This window comes from Hylaeus volcanicus, chromosome 6 (genome assembly GCF_026283585.1).
Source record: "Hylaeus volcanicus isolate JK05 chromosome 6, UHH_iyHylVolc1.0_haploid, whole genome shotgun sequence".
Taxonomy (NCBI): domain Eukaryota; kingdom Metazoa; phylum Arthropoda; class Insecta; order Hymenoptera; family Colletidae; genus Hylaeus; species Hylaeus volcanicus.
The window spans coordinates 18,474,826-18,495,578 of NC_071981.1; the positions used below are offsets into that span (position 1 = coordinate 18,474,826).

Consider the following 20,753-nt stretch of genomic DNA (forward strand, 5'->3'; position numbering starts at 1 on the left):
GCCACTGGTTTAAACGGCGGTCGGATAGCCAAGGTTCCACCGTACATTAAACAACAATGTCCCCAAATCATTTGCAGAGTCGAAGAATCGCCCTTTTCTCGCAACTGTCTCCGAATCGTTTCATTCCTGGCCATTGAGCATCGTTTCGTACTCGAATACGTCCGTTTCCGCGGCACGATCTATCGATCCGAGTACCCGCAGGACATCGCAGCAACATCGCCTCGCCGAGAAGGACTCTTGGAGTGCACTTGGTCCGTGGATCCCCGTGAACAAGATTTAAAGGGTCCGCGTAAACAAACGGGCCTGCCGTGCTAACCGAAAGCTGCAACATTTTTTTCCTCGACCTCCTCTCTTTCTCTCACTCTTTCTCCCTCCTCTCTCGACTAAGTGCCATTATGCTGGTGCAGGCTACACCCTGTACGCGCGCGTAATAAAGCAACGAGGGAGAAACTGAACGAGCGAGAGACAAAGAGAAAGAGAGCGAGCCGTGAGCCCGCGGTGGGCAGACTTCGGGCATTGTGATGCAAATGTGTCTAATCGGCCGAGCCAGCCGACCATATGTCCGTTTGCGCACAACGAGCGCCAGCGTCGCGTTGCAGCGAGATGAACATGCTAAACCTAACCATTAACCATTATTGCGTACTAATGACGATCGTGGCCACGCTTAGTTAAACATATGACGGAACGTCGGCTCCTTGCTTTGGGTCACTGGCAAGCTCCTTCGTCTCCATTTCGGGCACATCGTTGGATCAAAAATTTGTGCATCGCAATGACGGTCGTGGCCATGTTTGGGTCCTTTCCTTGATGGCCCGCGCCTCGATCTCGAGTAACATGGTGTTTTAATTCGCGACGGATTGTGAGAACGAAGTTTGCGTGGCAGGTCCTAACGTGGACGCCTGGGTGATTCATTTTTAGATCTCAAACGTTGGCATCAAGACCTGTTTAGACTGAACTTAAATCCATGAAGTATGTTACTCTATAACAGGAGCTTTTGACTGCTTCGATCGAACAATTGGTATTCAGTGAGGTGATAAATAATAAACAAGAAACGACATCACTTTCTGGTCCTCTTAATACTTCGTCTCGCAAAAAAATTTAAATAAGCATACCCACGTAATTCAAAATCGAGTAAACGCGCCACCATCGAAAACAGATTACCAAGAGATAATAACGCGTGTAATCCACCATTCGTCACGCTTCCAGGCAGACGGTTTCTTCGATTTCAAAGCTCCCATCCGTCACGATCGCCTCGTCACTTCCTGCGCCACTTGTCGTCGGCCACGAGCTGATATTACCGCTTCATTACCCGATTGTTCCAGCTTGCTGTTTACTTCATTTTTTTTCTGCACTCGTTCGACGCGGCGAGCGCGAAAGAAAAAGGCGTTGATCGACCAGGAACCGTCAGACCGATTTCCGTTCGCGTTAACGGTTCGCGGACAGCAGTTGGTACGCGAGCAGAGCTTCACGGGCATTACTGTGCCTCGACGTATATTTAGGCCCGATTATTTATGATTACGATTATTCCGGACGGCTTTCGAGCGCTTTATTGAATGTTTAGCATGTGCTGGCCACGCTAATTCTGAACTGAACGTTTATAGCATGAGGGTATCTCCTCCTACGTGCTCTCCTTAGACGAGCTTTTGCTCTGTCGCTAATTCGCCCCGTTCGATCAAATTACTCGTTCGCGAAACAGCCTCACCCTACTCATGGCTGAAGGCCCCTCCGATTCCCTTCACTGTACCATGGTTTTGCTCCTTTTTTACCCTTCCGCCGACTAATGACGATCGTTAATCCCCCTTCTGAACAGTTTGACCCCTTCTGCCGTCTTCGGGAGATATCTTCCTCGCGATTTTACATGACAATCGTGCCTGGAAATCGGTGACGATAGGAGCAATCAGGGAAAAGTCTCTTCGGTTGGATAAGAAACATAGCAGAGGTGAGTTTATTTCGGTGAGAACATGGCGTTCGGTCTGAATTGCTGCGGATGGTAGAATGATCGCTGAATGAATGCAAAATAAAATAAAATTGAAGTGCTAGTTTCGTAAAGTAAAATTGATTTTTTAATGAGTTATAGTTATGCTTACAGCTTCGAGCAGCGATATATCGTTCCTCGGCACTCAAAGGGTTAAGTAACAGAATACCTATCAACAAAGAAAAATCTATTTTTTAACTCAGGAAACGGAGGATCCCCAAACCCAGAATTCGTGCCACTTCGAAGATGATTCGTAAACGAGTTCGTTCGTTTAGCATCGGCGCGGGCGTCCGTGCAGTCCGACCTTGCGATCTAAGAAAAACAATGAGAAGTTTGAGCACTGCCGCTGGATTGTACATGACGCGAACCGGCAGCTATTTTGGTTCGGAAATGTTTTGCGCTTCGACGTTCAACTCCGCGATGACTTTTGGTCGACGGCGTAGGAGGCCGACCATTTATTCAAAATAATTACTCCGACGATACTCGAAGACGGTAGGTCCGCGTATCTAGGGCACGCCGACGCTGGGTATTTCGGGCGAACAAATGTTTCGCTGCTTCGACTTTAATAAATTAACAAACTTTTGTCCGTCCGGCCGGTCCGTTCGTCCAGTTATTTCCTATAATTACACGGCTCAGGCGTCGGGGGATTCGAAAACGGGAATGGTAATAACTCGTAAGTTAGCCGACGATAAAACGAGCTATCGTGGGTGCAACGCGCAATGAGCATAGCTTTCCGGTTTGCGATTCTTGTCCCTGGAGGAGATCTCAAACACCGCCGGAGAAAATCGCATACGAATGATTTAATTCTCTCTACGTCACGGCATTTGGAGAAACGGTGCATGGAATACCAACGTTTGAATATATTCGCCGTCGTGGAGTTAGTTTTTCGATGCCCTGTGTAGGATAGAGAGAAGAGAAATTTTACTCGAGTGGTATGCTAATGATTCGAGGTTTATAAATTGTTTCTATTATCATTTTTAATCTCTATCGCGCGCGATTATACGCAGAATTATACGTTACGTTCTGAATTTAAGAAAGAAATTTGTTACTACTTTTAAGAAAACATTTACGAGCTACTCTCACTATCATTCGCGAAAAATTTGCATCGTAGCTTAACTAATCCTTACGTCAGAACGTTCCACGAAGCAACCATCGACAATTATTGCCAAAGCGAAAAATCGTAAGGCCACGGGCACCGTTCACCCGGGATTGCGGCGTCGGCGTCGGTTCGACGACTTCGGCGACTCGTTTCAAATAATTGCGCCCCGTTATTATAACTCTCGTTACAAAACAGCCAGACGAAACCAGGCGTCTTAGGTGCCGAGACCTTTCGCCCCGGCGATTATTACGATGGTATCGCGTGAAAGGTGTCTTTGCACTCACGGCGTTTTCCACTCGCGAGTCACGTGCTAGGCGAGAGAAAGAGGGCGCGATGGGCGGCGACCACACGAAGAAAAAAGAAGGGACCGCGAACGTCGTATGCTTCATCTTTAAATAGCAGTGGACGTAGTAGACGCGGCGAAATCCATTTCCAAGTAGCTTAGGATGTTCCGTACGGACCACCCACGGTCACGTCTGCCCAGCTATTCGTCTTTTACGCGGAATCGGAGGCTTGCTTAAATCCCGACGCGAATTAGAATTGAATTTTCGCGCTAGCCAAATTGCTCGTCCCTTCGTATTTTCTCCCTTTCGCCATTCCGCGGACGTACGGGGCTCTGGGATCCGTAACAGCCAGATGGTGTCATACTCAGACCTGAAAATATATACACCTTTGAAAATGTATTATTTGAAATATCGCGAAACAAGGTTTGCATTTAACAAAAATTATAAATTGCACTCACGGAGGAGAGAATAATTCCGTGTCTACGTTTCGAGACACTTGACTCCTCCACCTTTTGAAACGTTGACCCTGCGTATCCTCTTCTGTCGTCCCTAGGCAGATATCCTTTTCGCATACAGGATAACGCACCCACTGTCAGGATCGAGTTTCTTTCATTGGAACGGAACACTCGCGAAATAGATGCGTCAAGAATCGATAATACTTCTAGGCGTGAATTACGCGAGTACTATTCAAGGGGAGCGGGATTATTTCTGACGTCATCCATGCGTTTGTTTAATGAACGTTAGCCGCCTCTCCGCGTGCACAAATTGAGAATGGCGAGCGTAGATTGCGTACAAGTTAAAATAGAAGTCGTTCTCAGCGAACGAATGATAAGCAGATCGTGCGCAGACGCGGATTGATGATCTTTTCCTGTATTGTATTAACTACTCGCTAATTGCCTATGTAACATGCATTTACATGTGCCACATTTATATTTTCATGTGCAAATGTTGATATTCGTTGACGCAGTACCACGTTTTCTTATTCGGTGTCTTGTGTTTACGATGTGGCTTCAAATAAATCAGCATAGTGTTCTCAAGGATAATTAGTCGCAGTTCATAATTGTTATTATCGAGTAATCGTTGGAACTGTGAATAATTAGTTACAGGGAAGTACTGCTGACGATATTTTGTGTCGGAGTAGTAGTAGGAAATTTCCATGGTGTAATAGTTTCAATGGTCTTCAGGTATAACGATACTAATTTTAAACGAGTATCGCTGGGAGGGTAATCGAATTTAGTTCATTTCGGTCTAACTTCCAAATTGAAATCTTTTAACGTACAGTGCTCGAATCTCCTGTTTCTGGATATCGAACTTGTTAGAAGGAACGAAGAGGTACCATCCAATGCGATTTATAATTGTCGTTCATCTTACTTTTCCGGTACAATTTTAGCATCATGGACAGCTTAGCATTTTTGACAAGGTAACTTTTACTTGAGAATACTCTTTATTTCTGGTTAATCGCTTGACATCGTCGTAAATAAATTAACATTTTCGTTATTTTTATGATTTTTTATGAATCGCGGAGTATTGACTTTTTATATGCAGCTCCGCTCTTAAGACAATATTAGGTATTCAATCAACGAAGGCTTCCTGGTTGTGTTCAAACGATGACAGAATAATTCTGTCTATAATGCACGCATTTAATTGCGCTTCGATTCTTGGATTCTAGCCAGCTTTAACACTACAATTCTTCAAACTGAAATTGAATTAATTACGTAATAAAGTAGAATGTTTCTATAGAAACCTGTTATGACAGTTCTATGGCAACGTCTGTGTTACAGAAATTAAATAAGAGAAGAAGACAGAGTTCAAAAGTGATAGAGGAGGAAATGCTAAAGAAAAGTTAATAGATACAAAACTTTCAGTCACGTAGTGACTGCTGGTTGCTAGTGCCAATTAAGCGATCACCGGATGCTCGAAACGTGCGATGGACGGTTCGCGAGACGCGACTCGAGCGATGTCAGCGAATCTAGCGTTCACGGCATTGTTAGGGTTCCGAGTAATCAGCAATCATGATTAACTCTTCGCTGGACCACTTCTTTGAACCTAATAAAACATACAAAAATTGTCATTTTATGTACCAATCGATTTTTAAACATTTGTTTGAATTTAATGTAAAAGGAACGACATTACTTTCTGGTCCTCCGAATAATAAGGTCCTGCTACCATTACTGTAGACTGTGCAGAGTAGGGCCAACGAATATTCGGTAATCACGAATCATGATCAGCGAATAATCAGACACGATCAGATTACAGATCACCTCCTCACGATTGGAGACGATAAATACAGTTTGCGATCGCTGATTAATGCAGCCAATTACGAATGATTGTTACTAGTTGGTGTACTTAAAATATAACGAAAAATATTCAGGAGGATCATACAGACTAATCGCACAATATGCAACAAGCCCTAAGAGAAGTTCGCCTAAGGTTATGATCCCAACGCGGAGCGTATCGGTGGCGTGTCTTCGAGGGCATGGACAGCGATTTTCGATGGTCCCGCGATACTTCCTGACGTCATCGCGGCATTTGTTTAATGAGCAGCTACCAGTCACTCCCCACGTCGTCCCTACTCGAACAGAAATCGCGGCCAGAGGGAGACAGCTAGCCGCACACCGTGGAGGGGGCGTAGGGAGAGCGAGAAAGAAAGAGAAGAAGGGGAGAGAGGTAGTATCGTGTCGGACGCTGGACGAGGCGCACGCTCGATGCGAAGCAGCGCGTGTTTTCACGCGTGGAAACCAGGAAGCGGCGTGCACCAGGACACCACGGTCGGTCCTGGACCTCCACTTCGCCCCTGGTCGCAAGCACTTGCTCGTGAGCTGCGCGCCTCTCGGTCCTACGAAGACGTGAACACGTCCGAAAAGTGGTCACCGACCGTGCGTGGTCAGCCACGCGGGACGCGTGAGCGAAACGAAGACGGACGATCGTCGAGCGCGAACGAGCGCCTCCGAGCGACCGCGATCGTCGCTTGGGGTATCCTGCCTCGACTCTGATTGGTCGAATCCTCGAGGAAGTGGTCACCGTCGACGAGGGCTCGGACCACACCGCCACGTGAGTCGAACGTCGGGTCGCCAACCAAGATATCGCGCTTTCCTCGTATTCTGGACCACCGGATCTCTCCACAGCGCAGCCCCATCGCTAGATGAACGTGTTCACCGCTGGCTATCACCTGGAGAACGCGAATCATACAGAAGAATTTCGACCTTTGACGAGTACTGTGTTTTTTTCGGACAGCAAATTGGATGGAAGTTGGATTTGTGTGTACACGGAGGATCGAGGTGGAAGATTGATCACCTTCGATGACGTTTGGATGCTAGGGGTACTTTGCGTCGAGTGAGTGCGTGCCTACAGAATTAGGCGATTAGCGGGTTCTTGTGTGAGAATCCGTAAAGTGGTCACCGTTGATCAGGGCTTGGATCACCCTGCCAAATCAAGCGCTGTGTTTCTACTCAAGGTATAACAGTCGCATCGTATTCTTAAGCGCTAGACCTTCTACAAGCAAAACACACGAGAAATCTCCATTTGTGTACACATAGAAACTCACGAAAGGAGCCAGCTGAACCTATACTTGTGTTTATTGACATTCGTGTCTCCAGTGATCGTACCTCTCGATCGTTGTTCGAACGCTATAGACGCGAGTGAACAATGACTGCTCCCAACGCGTAGCCTGAATAGTTAGGCGTTCCACGCAGCCAGTATCGGAGCAGGAAGCTTCTTGAGCTCGTAGCGTCGAGACCGCAAGACGGATCCGCTTGAACCTGGACGAGAGAGGGAGTATCGATCTACGTCATCTTAGTCATCACGTGGCGATCTTAACCTAGGCCAATGTCTTTACCCCACATGACGATGTAGCTTTCAGTCGGTGTCCTCTAGACGACCGTTTCCCTTCTAAATATAAAACTATCCCTCGACTTGTGGAAGTTTTATCATGGAAACGGAAGGGAATTTCTGGAACCTCGTCGTGGAGCAGCCCGGATTACCCAGCCAAGTTTGGGATCGGTCCTTCGCGAAGCTGACGCTGACAATTCGTTGAACTGTCTTCGTGACGCACTGTCTATCGACGAAAGAGAAAGCTGGTGTCTTACAGTGTTATAAATAGAAGTGCGCAGTGAATAAAACGCCCCCATAGCTCGGTTCTTTTTTCCAGCAAATCGATACCCTTTCGCGGAACATTGTTTGAGAGGCGATCGGTAACCCGTTCGGGAAAAGATAGACAGCCAGTGGTAAATGTCACGCAAGGAACGCGCAGTGAAACTCGTAGATTAACTTCGATAGCCGCGTTAACGATCGAGCGATGACAGTATTATGACAAACAGCTGCTTATCGATTATCAGAGACCATGTATCGTCGGGAAACGGTAGATTCCTCGGGTATGCCACGCGTATCGAGTGGTTGACGCCGTTTGTGTCTCCTGCTACGAGACCAGTATATATTAATTAGATTAAGACAGATTAACGAGCCAGTGATTGGTTGCTGCATAGAAACTAGGAAGAATTAATCGGGTATTCCAGGTGTGAATATCTATCGATGATCTTTTTATTTAAAGATTCGATGACTCTGTGATCTGTGGTGTCTACAGGAATTTGGAACATTGTGCGAAAAACTAACGATTCACCCTTCGTCGTGAGAGAAGTGTTACAGGTGTTTGAAAAAGTTCTGCCTCGGCGTGGTTCCGGAACTGCCACTGTTACACTGGTACGTCGTCCCTTTGTTTTCGAGAAAGTAGTATCGAGTTTGTATCTTTAGTGGGTATTTTGTGTTCCGAGTGTTGCTTTGGTATGATAAACATTAAGTATGTCGAATTGAAAACGAACACGTGACTGTCCAGCTAACCCACAGGTGGACTCAGGTGTTGTACAGGTAACCTGTAGGTTTTTTTAGTATGTAGAAATTAACAATATATATATATATTGATAGCATGGTCTGTAAAAATTAATTAATCGTATAAGAGTAAGCATTGCGTAGAACTGGTAATTTTGGGTTCAGGTGTAGAATACCTCATCCACTAACAACCATAGTTTAGAAATACTATTTCGACATGTACAGTAGAATAATTGAATTGGAGAAAAAGGAGTGCTCATTTATTTAACATAGTTATGGCAACTCTGTCGGTATCCCAACAGTTTAAATTTTCCTGTCAGGATTTTATTATTCGGAATCCTGAATGTAACCAATCAATGAAAATTCAGTAATTTTCAATGATAATGAAGCTTACGTTATTCTCCATTCGTAACTGTCATCGAACTAGATCGCGTACGACTAGAAATCCATAGCAGAAAATGAAGTCAGGACAAGATTACTGTTCGCTTGATGTAATTGGAGGGAAAGGTATGAGAGCAATGATACGCGTGCACTCCCCAGCACGCCGATCCGGACAGTAGAAAATCCACAATCGCGAACGTAGCAACAGAGTCGGTTGACAGTAATACATGCATCTTATGATTGATTCGTTCAAACTATAAATTGAAAGCGTTAACGTACCTACATGTTTAATAATAGAGAATAACATATCGCGCGTTTCGCGCTATGCCTTCGGCTAACCCAGGCGGATATTTCGAATTCTTGATGCTGGAGAGCAGATAAACCCAATTTAAGACGTCCTTTTTCATTAATCAAGTCTGTTTCAATTTTGCGACCTGCAACTAGTAAACAGTATTTTCGTCTCTGAGACGAGAAAATTAATTCACGCTGACGGCTTGATTGTTGCGTTATTTTCGGATTCGTATGACCTGATAACTTTTATTTAAAACGATATCGAGAATATATTCATGTCCAAGTATATCGTTAAATGGCGAGGATAGTTTTGATTAAATCTGTTGAAATAGTATGGTGTGGTATTCGTTATAACTATTACGTTCTGTCATTGTATGTCAATTGTTTAAACGATTAGGGTTGTTGGTGAAAGTTGGCGTCTGTATAATATTATTTTATCCGACAGGCTGAGAACTGTCAAAAGTACTCGTCACTCGCGATGCCACGTTACTCTTCAGACACTGATGACGTTTACGTGAAATTCACCATTCTAATAACAAAGATTTTTTTCATTTAAGCAACCGAACTCGACAGCGAAACATTTCATCAAACAAAATCGACACGCTAATCGAGGTAATATTCTTACCTCGTTCACGAGATGCTAAGTAGATTCGGCCCGTTGGGATTTTATAGTCAGCCTGTACTGGTGCGCCAGCTTTGAATGAATAGCTCAAGTACGGTCCGCGGCGTTCGGTTGGTGTTTAGTTGGCGAAACGTCAGCCAGTTTTCGTTGCCAGAAGTCTCCTCGGTACACTAACCATCGTAAAGACCAGTGAACGTAATTCCCGCAATAGTGTAAAAATAAAACAAACATCCAGATAACCGAACGTCCGCGGCGGATCTCCGTTTGCACGACGGGGCAATCGTGGCCGATGGTCGGTTCCAAAATGCTCGTCGACACGAAGCGCTAATCGCGGCTCTGCCCCGTAAACGGTCGAGTTAATGACAGGCAGGAAACAGCGTTTAATTAAAGTACGCACTTCCGGTAGGAACGTTTTCACGAGACCGCGTCCCAGCTCCGACAACAGTCGAACCGTCGTGCATTGCGTAATTCCGAATCGGAGATAAAGGAACGAATTATCGCGGACCGAGCGGTGTTCCCACGTTTTCCTTTTGGCGTTTGATCCGATCGAGAGCGTCTTGCGGGACGTATTCCGTTTGAGATCCCAGTGGAACGCTTGAAACTCTCTTGCGACGTCGCTGGAGAAAGATTGTTTTCAGGATAAACTACTTTTCGAATTTTTAAATCAATTAAATTGTGCGTAATCGTAGAATTATAAAGTGTTGGAAAGAAATGTCGAATATTAATATTGTTTCGGAGGGATAGTAACTATAGTAGCAATTTAAGATCTACGTCTATGAGAATATGATTAAGAATTGATGGAATATAATATTCATTCGTTTCGACCTTACTTTTAGGTATTCCTCTATAAATATTGATCTATACAAAGAATTATACTTGCAAGGAATAGAATAAAAGAATTCTTTCTTTGTATTCGTTAATATTTACTGAAGGGAGCCAGAAAGTAAGATCGAAACGTCCAGATGAAATGCATTAATATGCTTGTTCCATCGCATGCATTTGAATTTCCACAAAAGAAAACGAACTTGAGAATTCTTTACATAAACCAACAGAACGTGACAATACGAGCTTTGCCACTTATGTGATTAATGAATGACTCCCCCCCCCCAGTCGCTCGATAAATATTTCGAGCGTCGTTAAATTGGTTACTGCAAACGAGTAGCAATCGACAGGGTCGCGAGGTGGAATCGTTGCTTTGAAGAAACGTGATCCAACGTTCTGGCAAAAACGGCTGAACTCGCCGCGCCGAAAGTCACGGCGGAGAGAAAGCGATTCCTATGGGTCGCAACCAACGGAAGAGCAGGTCTACTCTTCGATGTAAATGATTTTATCGCTGACAAGGAGACCAAGTGAAGCGTAACACACAAATGAAAGCGCGTGGATAATTGGGGAATCGAAAAATGACTCGAATCATTAAGACCTCGAGAGATTTGTTCCAAACTTCTAACGTGAATCAAACACTTTTTCGATTTTCTAAATAACCGTCTAGTTAAATTGAAGTTGTATCGCTTCGAGTGTTCCCATTCTAAGTATTACAGATACCAAAAATTATTCCATAGTTTGCGTTTTATGCGTGACCGATTCGTGTGGGAAAGGCAACGCCGCCGTTTTCGGCGCGCGGAAACGTTTCATTGTGAACCGTCACAATGTACCAGATCCCGTGGAAACGTTTCACAATTAGCGACCGTATCGTTTACGCAGTGAAATCGACATCGAAACAAACGTTTTTGTCCCCAAATCTGTTATTGCGTTTACGTGACAACACGGCGCGGGGTGAACGAACTGAACGGCTCTCGAGGATGTTTAAAATTCTATCGAATTAGTATAATAGTTGTGTCACTGCTTTCTCATTTGCGCGAGGCTCGGACTTCTCGATTTATCGATGATTTCATGCCTTTGTTATATGCACGTATGTTAAATAAAGCATTTTCTTGTGCTAAGTCGCGACAGGCTTTGGGAAAACTAATACAGTGCGTTCTCTGTTAATGTTCTCTTATAATATAGGTACCCTCTATTAAAGAAATTTCTTGAAATTAAACGTTAGGTTTGATGTTTCCAAGTGTACGAACTTTCAGAATTTCGATTTTATTTATTCGTAGGTGCAATTGATTGGGGCAAAGCTAGAGTGGGTAAAGTGGAGCATGCTGTATTTTCTACAGAAATCCTGAGAGGATGAAACGCATACGGCAGTTTCTGTCAACAACCGCCGAACGTCTGAGAAACGAGCGCAACTGTTCGCTGGAAGATTTTTCCGCATAGGGGGCGGTAAATTTCAAACTTGTTGGCAACAAGTGTTTCCCCGTGTTACACGATTGCACGGCTTAAGTTTCAGCCGCGGACGTACCAAATTTCCGCAACACCTGTTGCGAAACATTTCGAATTTGCCAGCTAGCGAACTTTCCTGTGTCTCGAGGCTCGGCTTAATTTCGTGAGATTATTATTATTATTTCCTTCGCATCGTCGTTGCCTCGTCGTCTCTATTTTTAAATATTATTGCCAGGTCCCCACCCCCTCTGTTCTCAAATTCCAGTCCTCTCTATCCTCTGCTCCGCATTATTCACCAGCCACTTATTTTTTATCGGCATTCAAAACGCCTTCGTCGCTGTTAAACTCAAAGAAACTGACGAAACAAACTCTTCGAGGATCGATTCCATTCGAATTGAATAACCAATCTTCCCCGGTACTCTAATTCGGGATCGTCTTTTAATTTGCAGCTGATTTATGCTAAACGTTTCCCTGCGATTCATCAGCGCTTCGACAGGCTGTCCTTCGCGCACGGCAAATGACGCAGATCATGACTAACGAAGCGGCTTGTTCACGATATTCCGTAATCGTCTGCTCGTCAATTAACACCGTGCCGAACGCGAGGCTTCATTACGCCACCTTTAAATTATGCACGCATATAAAAGAGTCGGAAACACCGAGCCACCGATGAACTACGTGACTAATTCTTTTTCTGGAATCCTAAACCGTGTCATCCGTGCTTCGTGCCCGCGGCCTCGCTCCGGAATGCTCGAGACGTTCGAACATTTTCTTCTCGGCGAACACGATTATTTCGGACGACTTTCTTTTCAATAACCAACAGTCGCTTTCGAGGTGTTAAACGACGATAAGGGGTTAGCTCGATTAAGTAATTCGTTTAGAAAAATTGTCGATAAAATGTCGTAGTGTAGGTACTTCATTTTGCTAATGTAATAATTATGATGATCTAGAGAAGCGAGATATTCTAAAACAGACGCTTGCTTAATACTGAAAAATTGATCTTTCAATTTGATCGATTCGATAATTGGCCAGCGATTAGTAGATGAATATTCGAAGAAAATGTTGCTCTACGAGACACGGAAGAACCGTATAAAGCTTGCTAGAATATTAATAAGCTTGTAATCGACGGTAGCGCGTCGAAGAGAAAAGAGAAGGACGCATCTGTCACCGATGTGATGGGAGTAGAAACATCGGAGCTTCGACCGAAGATGATTCATTCTCGAAAAATCTCCGAATCGCCGACTACAACGCATACAAATTGCCTATAAACGTGTTATTAAATTCACACCACGCGGAATACTAAATTAAAGGCCGAGAATAAGTTATAGAACGTCACATTTTGAAAACATCCCGAGGTTTCATAATGGAATTATCGATACTCCAGAATACGCTAGGCAAAGCGTTCCTGTATAATAGAAACTTAAAGTACGCATGTATTTGATAAAGTGTTACGCAACTTTCATAAATGTGTTTGCGCTTTGCAAATTGACGAATAGTAAACAAATTATACACACTAAGCTGGCTTGAAATTTGCACGCAAATGAATGTTTCCACAGGGTTCGAAAGGAAGATTATATATTAGAGTTTAACGTGGTATCGTTATGTATTTAAAACAGTTCACAGTGCTTTAAATTTGTGTATGGAACAATATTATGTAAACAATATTTGTCTTTGAATGTCGTTTTCTTATCACATCGCTTTGACGAGGTAGCGATCATTTATATAACGTAGAAATGGATAGGATTCACAGTATTTGTTCTGAAAAATTCAAATCGTAGGAACTATTGTCTGTTTGTCCTAAATCTTAAAATATTAAAGATTGCTTTGCTGGAATCGATACTGCTGTCGCAAGATATGGATGATCATAAAAAGATTATATCTGTAGCCCTAGAAAAAGAACTTGGCAAACATTCAAATGATAGTTGAACTACTTAATCATGCAATAGAAGAAAGAACGTTAGCTTTAATTTATTCCAACGAAACGAAAAAAAATAATGCATAAGGTCGTGTCTGAAATGACAAACAAGATCAATCTTGTTTTAAGGAAGGAATGCCAATATACATTTAAATGTGTACTACGGTTCTCTTCGTTTCTACTTATCGAAATTTCTAATTCGTCGGGTCACTCGATATTTTAAGATATTTTAAGATAACAATATTCTTCTGGTTATATTAATAAAATTACGTCAAGTTTTAATTCATTGTTCTTATAAATATTATACGATCGCGTTCGTGCGAATATTGAAACGATCGATCTTCGTTCGAATGCGTTCGGAAATTTTCGGTGATGCGACCGCATGATTAAAGGCCAATTTGAAACTTATACATACGTTTCCTTCATATAAATCATGGTCGAGCAAACTTCGATCGACGTTTTGAGTTATTATCGCGTCGAAGTACCCAATCGGGTGTCACTTTAATCTCCAGTACACGATAATAAATGGAGCCGCAGAATTTCTTTAAATGCTTCATCATTTATAATATCAACAATTTGCATTAACTGACATCTTGATCGTGGAGAAACGTCTCGTATCGTCGTGTTGGTCTTATCAGTTTTAGTTAAGATTAGAAACTAACACCTGTATTACCAGAAATAATTTTATATTTTTTATCGTATTTCCTCCATCCGAGGAAGCAGAGGTGAAACATAACGGTATGAGAACAAGTCTCTGAAGAGTCGCTTCAGAAAATTGTATCTTTCAATTAGCACTTCCCAATTTGTACGAGCAAATGTCCAACGAATCGTGGACGGCTCTAAACTAGTTTCCCTTTCGAAAACGGTACTCGAAAACCAAAGAGAACGGTGGCTTGAGACGTAACCTGTGTTCGGCAGGAATGGTTCCACGATCGACGTCAAGGATACAGGCGCATACCCGAAATAACTCCGCGACACCTGACTAGCGCCGATACTTCCAGCGATAAAATTCGTGCGTGACTGGAGCTCCTGCGGGACGGGCAGTATTTCAGTTTCTTTCGCAATAATTTGCTGCCAGCATTGGCTTTCGTAGCGCAATTATCACGGACACTAAGGACCCAGCGCACGCACTTTTAACCCATTCGCAGTCCTCGTGGTCTCTTAACGCCACGGGTACGAGGGATCGATCCTCTCGAGGCACGATAGGTATAGCGAACAAGGTTTTTACGAGCGATGTCGTTGGTACCTTTAATTTACCGTCTCGTCCACTCAACCGGCATCATCCTCCGCCAACAGCGAAATGAATTCGAAGTAACTTGGGGCCTCGTGAACAGCCTCCGATGCTAATCGTCCGCCTGAAACGCGCTGCCTTTTAAAGTAATAATAAACAACACTCGAGGCGTTTTACGGTTTCACTGTGATCCTGATCTGGCTTCTTTCTCGGTTCGAGTCCATTCCAGTGACAGCGTTCCCTTTTATCCCCCGTTCTCGTCAGTTTGTACTTTTCCGTAATTGAACGCAAATAGCGAAATTTAAATGCTTTGGGAAATGAAACCCCTGCGATTCGATCCTTTACATTCGACTTATGTATTTTTTATTTTGCATTTGGAGAGTAAAAAATTAAAAAAATTAGATAGCGCTATGTCAGCGCCAAGTAGCGCTACTCGCGTGTCTAGGCGTACGAACTCGGAAGTGAGACAACCGCGGAGGCACAAAGAATGCACGGCACTCGAGCGACACTGCACAAGCCGTTCTCCCACCTACACGACCGCGCCGCAATGAAGAAAAAACCCGCGAGTGAGAACACTACAATTCTCAAGCGACAAACAGTGATTGTCGTGAAACAACTAGCATGACCAAGCGCCGGCTGATCAGTCGCCTGAAGATTGCATTGTCGCCGCAACGATAGAAGAAGTAGGTGCACAATACGAAGGTTCGACGTGCAGACAACCGTCAGGTAATAATTTCTTGGATCCTCGCGGAGCAGCACCGCTTACGCGTGAAAAGAAGGCCAGAGATTCCCTCGAAGACGTTATGGATGAAGAGTCTATGGTCACCTATGACGTAATCATCAAATTGTCTCCTCGTAATAGACTCGCACAGCTCGAGGATCTCATATGAAGTAAGGAAATGGGTGCCGGACGGTTTGACGAATCACCAAGGATGCCAGAGGCCTGCGTTTCACTGCTTTCGTATTATAGAAAGGCGGATTTTCCCGATCGTGTTGTAACGTATGGTAACAAATGAGTGTGTGCGAAGAAAAGGCGACGCACTATCGGTTATCGGATCGTGAACCTCCTTGCACACGCTCGAGTCCACGTTCAGGCGTGGGATCAAGTTCAACGTACGCAAGTTTCACTCGTGAAGTTCGAGTGTTCTACGTAAAAGTCTACACTTGAAAATAACTTGACGAAACACGCAATGTCTTCCTCTGGTGTTCTTACATTGGTATTTTCTTCGGATCAACGAAGCCGATGACACCGTTCATCGCGCAGCTCCGACTTTCATCGGGAGGCTGAATGGAATTTGACGAGGAGAAATTTCCAGAATAAACAAATGCGAGTCCATAAATTAGGACTTGATTGGGTCGTAAATCCGTCGACATCGAAGCTGCAGTGTTAGATTATTTCCATTTTTTTCTAGAGACACATCTCGAATACGAGAAAACATTTGAAGCTCGGCTAGCAATTAACTCTCTACGGGCCCGTGCAGCTTTCAGGTCACATGTTAATGTATCGACATTTTACCAAATAATTTTTACCAAATACGTCTTGGTACCCAATAACAATATCGATGATCGTAGAATAAATTTGGTCATTATTACTTCTTACTACTCCGAGTTGCATTCGAACAATTATTTTTATAGATGATTCAATTATTCCAGTTCATTTAATAATTAAAATTTATATCGACGATACCGGAAATAATATTTTTCTTTACCAATTCATTAAACAAGGTCTTGCAACTATAACAAGTCGCTAATAAAAAGAACGACGGGGTGTTTCTTGTTCGCTGCCAGTGGAATTTTTTAGCCGTTCACGCGAGGACCTGTGACATACGAACGCGCGAATCGCCCTTCGCCGAACGAGCCGCGGCTAATTACTGGGCCGCGCATAATTGCCGCAAATTAAGGAATTTAAGCCCGGAACGTTCGAGGCGAAGCCGACCGCTCATTAATTGGCCTGCTTGATTGCCACTTGCCGTCGCTAAGCGCTAGATTGTAAACACTCGGCCCGTTAATTGTCCGGCGAGTGTCGCGCGAGTTGTCGTTGCCGCGGCCCCGAGCCGATAATTAAGCCTCCCTCGGTCGGAGCCAGCCGGACACGTATATAACGAAATGCCGCGGGCGGTATTTTCGATCTTGCGAGCAGATCGTGCGGCAACCAGCGCCGGCTGTCTGGCTTTCAGCTCGGTCGCGAGTACAATCTTAACTCGTTGCTACCTTTCGCAAAACATTGCTCCGCGAGAGCGCCGATCGCGCCGACGAGAAACAAACGGCGCTGACAGAGGACTCGAAGGTAATTCCTTGGGAAAGTACAAAAATGTTGCGAAACAACGATAGGAAATATTGCCTGGTGCCGTAGCGAAGTATTATTCCACGATGAGGATGAATTTTGTTTATTTAAACTTTTATCTGACTAAACAAATTTTGTCCTTTAATGGTGTTTATCGTTATTGTAAATATAAAAAGTTACGACTATACCAAGTGCTTTGACACTTAAATTTAAGATTTTTCAAAAAATGGGGTAAATGTTGTTTAGAGAAGCATTTTCGTTGGGCTGGGTACGTCTAACGAAGTGATTGGCTTCACTTCATCGAAAGACAGTCCCGACTTAATGAGCGCGTTAAATGTGTCACGGTCGCGGCGAGATGTGCCAAATGAGCTATATCATATGTAACCTCTATTAAAAATGTAGATAATTGCCTGCGAGTAAAAATAAGCTGTACAAACAGAAAAAGATGAATGTTGCGTAACTCGTGTTCGAGGCAGCACTTTGTCCAGAGTAAATAAAAACAGTGTTAGATTCTAGAAGCGGGACTTAGTCGAAAGGCGGGTTTGATTCGCGATCCAGCTTTTATTTAACGCGGGCATAAAACAGGAGACACCTACAAGCGCGCTGTTATTGTACTTCGCCAACGCGAGTCCTCGCCGTTTTATCTCTCTCGAGGTCTGAAGTTCTACGATCTGTTCTTGCCGGCTGCTAAGAAGATTTTAATGGTACCTTGGGATAGGCGGGCTAAAAAGTGAGATCTTGCAGGCGCATGTTGATGTTCAAGAGAGTGAACCTAAGTGGCAGATTCGCATTGGATATGGACATAGTCGAGCTGGCCAGTGATTGCTTTGTGATTACTTCTGTAATCATCGCTCACAATTGTCAGATGAATAGGTTATCGTAAACTACATTTGTAATCTGCAATCATGAATCGGTAATTTGTAATCTTTCGGAACTAACCGTGTCCGATTATTCAGTAACCGTAGTCGTGGATTTCATTTTGCTCGACAGTGGGACGTAGCCCATTGTTCGATCCTGTTTCCTCTGGGCGAATAAGCTACTGGGTAAACTTCATACTGAAAGGAATTTTAAAAAATACTGTGACCATCGTACTCTTTAATTTTGTATTTTAACGTTCATTATACTTTCCTCTTCTCTATAATCACGTAACTAAGAATAAATTTTACGTCAACGAGTATATGCATACACTGATCCCATGACTCGTCTTTGTTGATATTTAAATTTTTATTCCTGCATTTTCATTCCGTAATTAAAATTCTAATTACATCGAACGAGCAATACACCTCCACCATTTTTTGTTCTTCTCTTCGTTCTCTTTTCTGTATCTTATAATCCATCGTCAAATTAGACTGGCGCGTGTACGAACGATAACTGCTCGTTTAGGGTTCGTTATCGGGATTAGTAGGAAATAACGAAGGTAATATTCCGCGTGGAAGACATTCAGAGAGGCTTTCCACGCGAGCAGACACGCGCGACGCGAATAACGTGTGAGAAAGTTCATCGAATACGCCGCAAAATCAGCCGGGAGAAGGCGTGTCCACAATTCATTCCGTGTTGAATTTATATCGCGTGCAGCCAGCAAAACACAGGATACTAAGCACGGCGAATGTAAGTCACCGAGAACCGCATGATTTCGAGACGCTGTTGAATAGCAACGTATGAAATATCTGTCTGTTTAGCGAACGCCTCTATTAAACCGATGAATACCCACTTCAGATGGAGGCAAGTCAATTTTACATTAGCAATCAATTGTGAAAAGTTTGCATCCTATCATTTTCCTTTTAAAATTGGGAAGAACTTTTTTTTCTGAACTTGAACTTCGAAGGGTCATGGTTGACCTCATTATTATAGCTATTTTCTATCCGTTTACTTATAGACAAAGACACTATCTATTGTCTCTACAATTTAATATAAATATTTAACAGCCTTTTCTTCACATATAAATCACCATTCCACTATTATCAAAGATAACTAAATTCTCAATGCGACGTACCAAAAATTTATTTTGTACCTGAATATTCATACACCGTTCGAAGGATTCCATCGTGTTTTGAAAATCTAATCGCAGCTCCAGCTCTGCAAACACTAAATACGTTCGAATGCTGTGGCGAACCACTGTGCACGGCAACAAGGAACGCGAGGGAACGGACAAAACGAGCAGAAAAAAGCGTTTACGATCGTCGCGACCAGAGGAAGAAAGAAATGAAGGATCAAGGGAACGAAGTGTCGCAACGAACAACCGGATGCGCGCGCTTCTGGTCCCGGCAATTAATAATTAAGAGCCCCCCGGCTAGTGGACGAAGTGGGGGGCCGGTCCGTTAATTAATCGAAGCTACGTGGCCGCGCGAACGCTAATTACAATTTATAATTAAGCAGCTTAAGCTCGGTGTGCCTCGCGCGCTCGCCTGGTCGGACTGCGTGCAATTAATATGATTAATCGTTCCGCGAATTGTCGACCCGGGCCTAAAGTAACGGCTCGGGTATCGAATTTAAAATCGACCGTCTCGATTCACCTGCGAACGTTCGCGGGATCGTTGCAACGTAACAGGAACAACCTTCGACTTGATCTCGGAGAGATTATTACTACTCTCTTTATTTTTAAATGGTTTTATTTTATTGAATATCTTCTTAATTAGTGGAACTAGATTCTACTGTAGAGGCTTGTGTTCTCAAGTGGTGGATGGGGTTTTTTACGTACCCCTACGATTTTGAAACTGTTTCTTGGTTCAAATACATACAACTCATTCTTCTTAAATTATCTTACCGATTTTTGGTTGTAATTTTACTCGTTTATGCGGTCATTTTATATTAGCAAATTTCACAAGAGATCCTTGAAGGTATGACTTGCAACTTGTCGTCGAAGGGTACTTTCAAGATTAATTTCTCACACGTCTGGGACCTTGAATGATCTGTCGCAAGCTGTTGAACTTGACTTGAAGGGGCAATCTGGTATATAGGGCTGAAAATCGAAGGTGCTCTATAACTTGATTTTCTGAAAATTAATGATTGCGTTAGAGTGAAAATTAGTAGACATTTATCCCGTATTCGTCAATTTCATTACGACAGTATGTAATATGCTTGTTCTCCTCTGAGACCCCCATGGAATCAACCCATACCTAACCCACCGCAGTTTGAGAAACACTGCGTTATGCAACGGAGCGACGCGTCCCACGTTTACAAAATACCGAACTGTGGTAACCTGCGAGAGTCCCAGCGATTATCACCCATAGCGAGATATCGCTCGCGGTTCGAACATTAATTACGCGGACTTGATGCATGGAAATACTCTATCCGAGTAGCACGTAATTAATCGCGGCAGGTGGAAGATTATATTGATTTCGCGACGCTCGGCTTCCCTGCGATTTGCTGCTTGAGGAAGCAATGAGCGAGGGGAACGTGGGGGTAACGAAAAAAAGGAGAAAAACAAGCGTGCGCTGGGAGGGGTTAAAAAGTATCACCGCGACCGATCACGACTGTTACGTTAATTAACGATGTAGATCGTGGTTCCGGGTCGACTCGGGCCACCATAAATCTGCGAAGCGGCGTGGATTCGCGTAATTTATCAAAACTCGAACGATCACTGGGATGAAG

General features: G+C 43.6%; 1 protein-coding gene and 1 long non-coding RNA gene across 4 annotated transcripts in view; one reads left to right on the plus strand and one right to left on the minus strand.

Moving 5' to 3' along the window:
* LOC128878993 (zinc finger homeobox protein 4) overlaps nucleotides 1-20,753 on the plus strand; it is a 303,112-nt gene that overhangs the window by 33,313 nt on the left and 249,046 nt on the right. Inside the window, exon 1 of one of the 3 annotated variants that reach the window (XM_054127746.1) lies at nucleotides 7,934-8,050. The exons of the other annotated variants lie outside the window; for them this stretch is intronic. The gene's annotated coding sequence lies outside the window, so the exon portion shown is untranslated. Of the gene's footprint in view, nucleotides 1-7,933; nucleotides 8,051-20,753 lie in introns of those variants that run through there. 3 annotated transcript variants of the gene reach the window in all.
* Nucleotides 6,996-9,675, minus strand: LOC128878994 (uncharacterized). The gene is made up of 4 exons (XR_008457546.1): nucleotides 9,474-9,675; nucleotides 8,841-9,377; nucleotides 7,191-8,220; nucleotides 6,996-7,113 (listed from the first exon to the last, which is right to left on the minus strand). It is a non-coding gene; the product is annotated as an uncharacterized LOC128878994 (long non-coding RNA).